General features: G+C 45.1%; 1 protein-coding gene and 1 long non-coding RNA gene across 2 annotated transcripts in view; both read left to right on the top strand.

Annotated features, from left to right (window-relative positions):
- LOC135812890 (latent-transforming growth factor beta-binding protein 2-like) overlaps positions 1-7,244 on the top strand; it is a 105,976-nt gene that overhangs the window by 73,939 nt on the left and 24,793 nt on the right. The window lies entirely within an intron of this gene.
- LOC135811623 (uncharacterized) lies at positions 483-6,652 on the top strand. Its single transcript, XR_010552672.1, has 3 exons — positions 483-601; positions 3,113-3,634; positions 6,536-6,652. It is a non-coding gene; the product is annotated as an uncharacterized LOC135811623 (long non-coding RNA).

The following is a 7,244-nucleotide window of genomic DNA, read 5'->3' as shown; positions in this document are numbered from 1 at the left end:
TCGCCTCCCATACAACTGTGAATGGCGACACAGGAAATAATAGCACTACCCCAGCTGTCAGATTCCGTCCTGAATTCACTGAAGCAGCGTGAGAAAAGGAAGAGACACTCTGATTTCGTGCCATCTCGTACTTACACTGTACCATTTTTGTAAGCGAGCCAGCAGAGAGTGATTGTATTGCACACCACGAATCATGGTCAGGATGCCAGAATGTTGCTCAACCAGTTGCTGGTCCCCACCACCATGGCGCCACGGTTTCGTGTATGCTACCGTCTGTCCCTTGCTCAGTGTCCGCAATGTTTGGACTAGCTTCATAAGAATGAAGTGCCAGCAACGTCACGTCACGTGGGACGTAAATGTCTGTTTTGGCTTGTGTCCTAACGTTTCCTGAAACAGTCAGCGGCATACGTCTGGCTGAAGAGGCTTCAATCTGCCGCATATCATAGATGGAGAACTATTTACATTTAACTAGCAGAGTAAGCGCAGAACGTGTTCAATTTTAATCATCATTAATAGCAGAGGCTGTCAGAGACTCGTTTGGAATCAATGACCGAAAGGAATTGTACAGCGAAGAAAATAGAGCGAACGTAAACTCCAGGAGGTAAGAACTAACATGCACTGTTGTTTTCGGATCCAAAAAGCCACTTATTAAAGTGTATCAAGAGTACATAACCCCCAGCTCCAGCTCTGCATAGGGCAGTCGTCCAGCGTAATTGGATCTTTGCATCATAATACAGTACAGATCCGACTACGCTCGACCAAGACCTTCTGCAGAGCTGGATTAGACGTTGCGCACTCTGGGGGGTTGTGTACTCTTGCTTGTACGTGAGATGGCTTTCAAGTTGAAGTTGTGAGCTCAAGTTTCTGTGAGGTTGAATGGGGGTTCACTGCAATTGGCCTACGGTGAACAGTCCGAGAAATAATAATATTAATATCGAATCAGCGAGCCTTCTTGCGTTGTCCCTTGTGCCTAGAACCAAACAAGAGGCTTGTATTCTGGAGTACCACCAAATGCCACACTGCCTATAGCCGGGTTGTAGCTTGGCTGCGGTACTGCTTGGCATTTTCGCTTGCCAGGTCTGCCATCCGCGGATCACGCTCTGTTCGCCGTCGTCACTTCGACCTCGCGCCTGTCGACCTCGTCCAGGCTGAGGCGCGTCTGGCTCGACATTAGATTGTATTCACAGCCATTTATCTCCTTTTCTTCCTGGTGTAGAACTACTATCCGGCGTGTATTTACCGCCATATTGCCAGGTGCGTGTTTACCAACATAATAATTATGGATAAAAACCCTGATCCGAGTACAGCGCAAAGAAGTTCAGCGCGATCAAGTCCACCTCCAGCTCAGGCGCTAGTCGATAAACGTACACATGACATCTACTTGAAGGAGACTAGTAGACTCCACTAGTTTGATATAATTATCAATAAATTGGCGCTGTGATACATGGCGCTGTGATACATGGCGCTGTGATACATGACGCTGTGATACATGACGCTGTGATACATTGCGCTGTGATACATGGCGCTGTGATACATGTGATACATTGCGCTGTGATACATGGCGCTGTGATACATGGCGCTGTGATACATGTGATACATTGCGCTGAGATATGTGGTGCTGAAATCTGTGACGTTGAGGAAGGTCGGGTTGATGTTTTTGGCGCTGACATATCATGTAGCGCTGAGATATTATGCGCTTTAAATATCTGCTGGCGCTGAAGTATGCAGCACTTGAAATATTTGGCGCTGTAAATTTCGGCGCTTACGTTCAGGACACTACAACGGTCGCGCTCACCTGGCTGGTGCTGAACTTGAGGGCGCTGAAAGGACATGGAGTCACTGGTTTTAGGGCACAGTTTATGCAGGCAGACATAGTGGGGTGGCCTAAGACCATGATTGAGAAACAGAGGGTACCAGGTTCAAGTCCTGCTTGGAAGCGGAGGGATTTTTCCAGCCGTGCTGCGACCCACAGTTAATTGGGAACTCGTGGCCTGGCACGAGGAAAACATGGATAGCGTGAATGGGATTTTCAGTCTTTGACCACTTGCTTGTCTACTTACATCCTTCCGCTTTAGCAGCTGCATCTGCGCCTTGATTTTTGAAGGGTGGTGGCGTTACTACGGATGCGGAAAACGCGAACCGTGAATTTTTTTTCCTCATTTTATCATGCCTATAGAGACCGTTTTGTGTATAAGAATTGCGCGTTGCAGACAGATGTGAGACGAATGCAGTGGCAAGGGTTCGATGACTTGATTTCGATTCGCCTAATTCATCCAAGCTAGTGTTTCTTCATTTTTTAGCTATTTAGAGTGGAATATTTTGTTTCGTTGCTCAATCATGGCAATTACTACAACAAAAAATTTTCTACAAGTCAAGTGCCTCAAACTAAACGAAGGGAGCTTAGATGTAGATGTTCCGATAACGCCGATGATAGTAGAGGGTGGCTGCTTCGAACGTTGTTACTTGCAACTTCCTTCATAATGACAGTTTTGCTACTTGTTTGATTTAAGCATGGCATTTGGAGCACGTCGGACACTCAGTAAACTTGCAATAAAGTACCTCTTCCTGTTCCATACACATGCTGCGGGGAATACAGCGATCAGTAGAGATTGAGTGAGCGAGGTGTGCTCAGCACCAAGTACCGGGTAACTCAGCAGAAACCGTGTGCTTTGCTTATGAGTTACGTATGTTGTCAACTACATGTACATGATTGTATTACAGGGAATTTAGATGCCTTTTGGAACATGAAAAAAGGAGAAGGACAAAACTGTTACGAGTTATGACTAACTGTCCACCACCGTAACAATTATACAGTCAGCGAGTGCGACAAAATGGCTTTTTGGCATTCACCATCCGAGTTCACCTTTCATAAACAGTATGCATAGAGACTTTACTGCTATGAACCTGTGATTATCTGCTTTTAACAGGTAAGTGAGACTGACGTGATTAAGGATGGTCACAAATGCAGTCGTTACATTGGAAAGAATGCTGGAAATTGACTTCACATATTTCGTGTGCTCATTTGTTTCGTGATTAATGTCCAAGTGATTTGAAGTATAGTTTCAGCGATGAAGTGTTTTTTGCATGACGTTTGATATATTGTCTCATTTAGGCCTGAACATGTTGTTCATCAAACACGTTATTCCCACGCTACTGCTTGTGAGCGGCTGGAATGTCACAAGAGGTTTGACAAAAACGTCACCTTGCTTTGCAACAGGTCGTCCATCACTTCCACTGTCCAGTGGTGATGGCACATTACGATATTCGTCAGTAACTGGCCCCCAACCAATGCTAAGAACTGTATTAGCTCCTCCAGGGCCGTACGAGGTGATTTTCGATTATCCACCACAATGTTACATGGTAGCCAAGGAGATCACAATCGAGTCAGAAGGCAGCTGTATTTTCCAGATACACACGAGGGAACGGATCGACTCAAAATCACCGTGGACACAATGGAATCCTAACCAAAAGATCGAAACCAAGCAGTCTGGTGGGATGGAAGTAGATCGTTTTAAGTTTGTAGTCTCTGTCAAAGTCCTCAAGCACCAGTTAAATCTTCGCTTTCACATAGCATATGGATCTTGTAAAGTGGCACTTAATGGTAATGAGCCTTACATTACTGTGATATCAGAAGGTAAGTGAACAAACATTTATTATGCAGTCTTTTAATGCGGAAGCACGAAACTTTAATTAAGTAGCAGCAAACAAGCCTTGATTGCCCTTGTTGGTCTGAATAAAAGAAAAACATTCACAGTTCGCGTTAGACTCGGCTAGAAGCCGAATTTCCGCATCCGTTGGGACGCCACCTACCCTCTAGGATCAAGGCGCAGATGCAGTTCATGTTTGTTCTGTGGTGCAGTCTTATAATTATTCATGTATTTTTACGTAGTCAAGTGGTGTGCTTCACTGTCCGAAGAGTGCTCAATACCCATGTAGGGCAGAGCCTTGTACACAAGAGAGAGATTGGAAGCTTTGTTACAACTCTGAGTTTTGATGTATTTCTAAAGATCATCAGGCTTGCAAGCCTAGCAGGCGAGCCTGATGATTGTAGAAATACTTGAAACTTAGAGTTGAGCCACAGCTTCCAATCTCTCTTGTGTATTTTTTAGTACTACTAGTAATAAACAAACTGGAAATTATATAATCGTTGGATTGTTATTCTATTGTTTGTACACCAGGGTTATAATAATTAATTGTCAACACAGGCAAGGCTTCTTGCAGGCCGCTTGGTCTGTTTATTTACCCGGATATCATGCATCTTGTTCTCTTAGCATATGCGACCACTTCGAGTTATCCATGTGAACGCGAGAAATAGTATTTTTGGTTATAGGACCAATTTCAAAGAAATAAGAACGAACCCAGTCACAGTACGGGGAAGAGAGAAGATTAGAAAAAAATGTACCAGCGGTTAAGATCAGGATATATGGTCACCAAGAATTTTCCTGCCCGCTATGAGTTGGTGTGTGTGTGGTGAGGGGTGTCGCTGTAATGTTTTGTCGCTACAACGAGATACAACAAAACTATTACAGGGTCCTTGTGGTGCACTTTAACAACAATAACAATAACGGGCACACAGACGTTTTGCAGTTACCATGGTGGCTCAGTAATGGCCTTGATGTATTGATATCCACCAAGGTTCTCGACATCTAAGGCTTTCAGCTTGTGCTTGTCTTCTTTACGCGTACCTTCCCCTCCTATGTTAGTACTAATAACTCAAAACCTTCCAAATTGGAAGGCAGTTGGAGTGCGCATCCATGTGGTAGAGGTGATTAGCAGTTTAAAAAGTCAGTACCGTCCGTCAGTGTCGTGCAATGTTATCGCATGACAGTATAGCGTAACTTGTAGTTCCTTCGTCCTATTTCTTTCCTTTAACATCTTCCCATGCTGTCCATCCGAGCCATATTCCTCTCTATTGTCCTCAATAAGTGTATAAAGGTTATAATGAAAACAAGCGCAATGATAATGCTGATATTTGCACAGCACAGCACACCAAACACTGTGAGATGTTACAATGACTGCTACAACACCCAGTGAAGCTAGAGAACAAGAACCCCTGCCCCAGAACGGTTTAATAACAGTCACACACTCACCGCACGGTCATCATCCAGCTTCAGTTCAATCCCTTTGCAGATTAACTCCTCTGTGACTAGTCCTCAGCCCTGAAGCTCTCTTCATACAATGACCCACGACGTACCCCCCCCCCCCGCCCATGTTTAACTAAAAATGAAACGTCGCAACTGCCACAGCTACACGACTAACGAGAAAGGCAGTAAATGATCACTGCATCGATAAAACACACATCGAGAAGTCAGGGTGTGGAATTGGGCTACAAACACTGCGCCTGCGAAAAGCCCTTGCGAAGTTAAGGGGGCAGCCTACCCATAAATTTCAATTGACCGTAACTTTGGTGTTTCTCAATGGATTTGAGTGAAATTTTGACCACACACTCCTGCCACTATGCTGGCCCTCAGGACATGATTTACAAGTTCTTGCGCCTCACTGACAGGCTTTCCAGGCCGCACAAACTCAAATTTCCGGCATAGTGCCACGGTGTGCGAGCCACCCAGGAGCCAAACAAATGCATTTACAATTTTTCACATTTTCGTGCTCATTCTGTTCGTGCGCGGGACTCAAACCTAGAACAAGTCCAGAAGCAGCCATGGGTGATGGGGTAGGGCCCCTCAACGAGGCCCTGGAATCTGTCACAACGGAACGAGTGGGCGTTCTCTCACACACTCCCACAGACCCAAGTCAATTTTTGAATTTTTTTAGGTTTAGCACGTGCTACGAGGTCGTACCTTTGATACAACATCCAGTGCTGGGACCTCCACAGCAAGCCATTTCCACAGCGCTGCACACCAAATCCAGGATACCCTCAGAAACCGGCAAAGACTACCAGTCACGTTTCACTACTGCCTAGTACTGAATCCTACCTGACTTCTTGACACGACTCAAACTTGCCAAAGTCACTAAATCAACGTCAACTACAATAATCAAGCCACATATCTGCAACGTCACGAGGGTGCTGGCAAAAGTCCTGCTGCACGTGGCTCAAAAACCTGATTTTATGGACTTGGAGCAAAATTCTGCACACTTTCACGTGTTTCCATGATACGACAAGTTGCGCACGGTCTGCTCACATTCAAATACAGTGCTGCCAACAAATGACAGCGTGCAACAAAAAAATCTTTCCTTGCAAGGGCACATTTTCGGCCATATCTCTTGAACGGCCGGTCAGATCGGGACACAATTTTCAGAGAATTTGCAGCTATTCATGCTCTTTTAACTGACGCAGCACTCAATATGAATTTACAAATTCGATTTTTCAGCGAATTTTTGGGTAGTCTGCCACCTTAAACGAATGCGTTCAAGCACAGCATATTGCTGAAGCAAACGTTTCTTGAAAATCTCGCCGTTATTTTTCAGGAGCCCAAATGTTCAAGTTACTTAAAGAGACACAGGATTTCTAACTTTGGCCGTAGGAAAGGGTACTGTTTCTATTTGTGGTGCTGTTTTTCTTTTTTGCATGATGCAGATATCGATGAATGCAAGAATGCAACAACCTGCAGTCCAAGTCCCAGAGGTACCTGTAATAACACATTCGGCAGTTACCAATGCTCTTGTAATGCCGGATATACTCATGGATCAACGTGTCAAGGCAAGTAACCTGATTTCACGATCAGCACCATTTCTTTAATAACTTTGGACAGTTTGGAGTATATTATCATTAGTCGCAGAGTGTGCTACTGAAAATTTGTGACTCGCAAAGTTGAAAACCAGTTCAAATTTCCATATAGGTTGAGTTGGGTAACTCCGCTTTTCTTCCTCGCTCACCGGAGGAATTTCTCTAGTCTCCTCGCGCAACTGGGGAGCACTCCAATGGAGAGCGAAAGATTTTTATAGGGCGGCTTGGTGTGAGAGGTGGACTGAGACTTGACGGCGCTAACGGCGAATATCAAGACCTTACGGCCACGGAGCTGCGGGACTCTGCGCTGGTCGTCTATTCGTGCGGAGGCAAAGCAAACGCGGGCAACATTCTGCTGAAGCGAGCGTGGAGCTGAAGCTGGATTGGTGACTGACGTACCTCCTTACTCCACAACACCGGCGCATAATGATGTGCATGTACAAGACTTCGTGAGTATTCAACTCAAATTCGTGTTCCGTCAGCGTCAGTATCAGCAAGTACAGTCATGTAGTACAATTTGTTCCCAAAATAACTTCGGGACAGTCTGTTCCTGGTTTTC

Source organism: Sycon ciliatum, chromosome 3 (genome assembly GCF_964019385.1).
Source record: "Sycon ciliatum chromosome 3, ocSycCili1.1, whole genome shotgun sequence".
NCBI lineage: Eukaryota > Metazoa > Porifera > Calcarea > Leucosolenida > Sycettidae > Sycon > Sycon ciliatum.
Note: the sequence above shows the minus strand (reverse complement) of the source record. Positions and strands in the feature narration are given on the sequence as shown.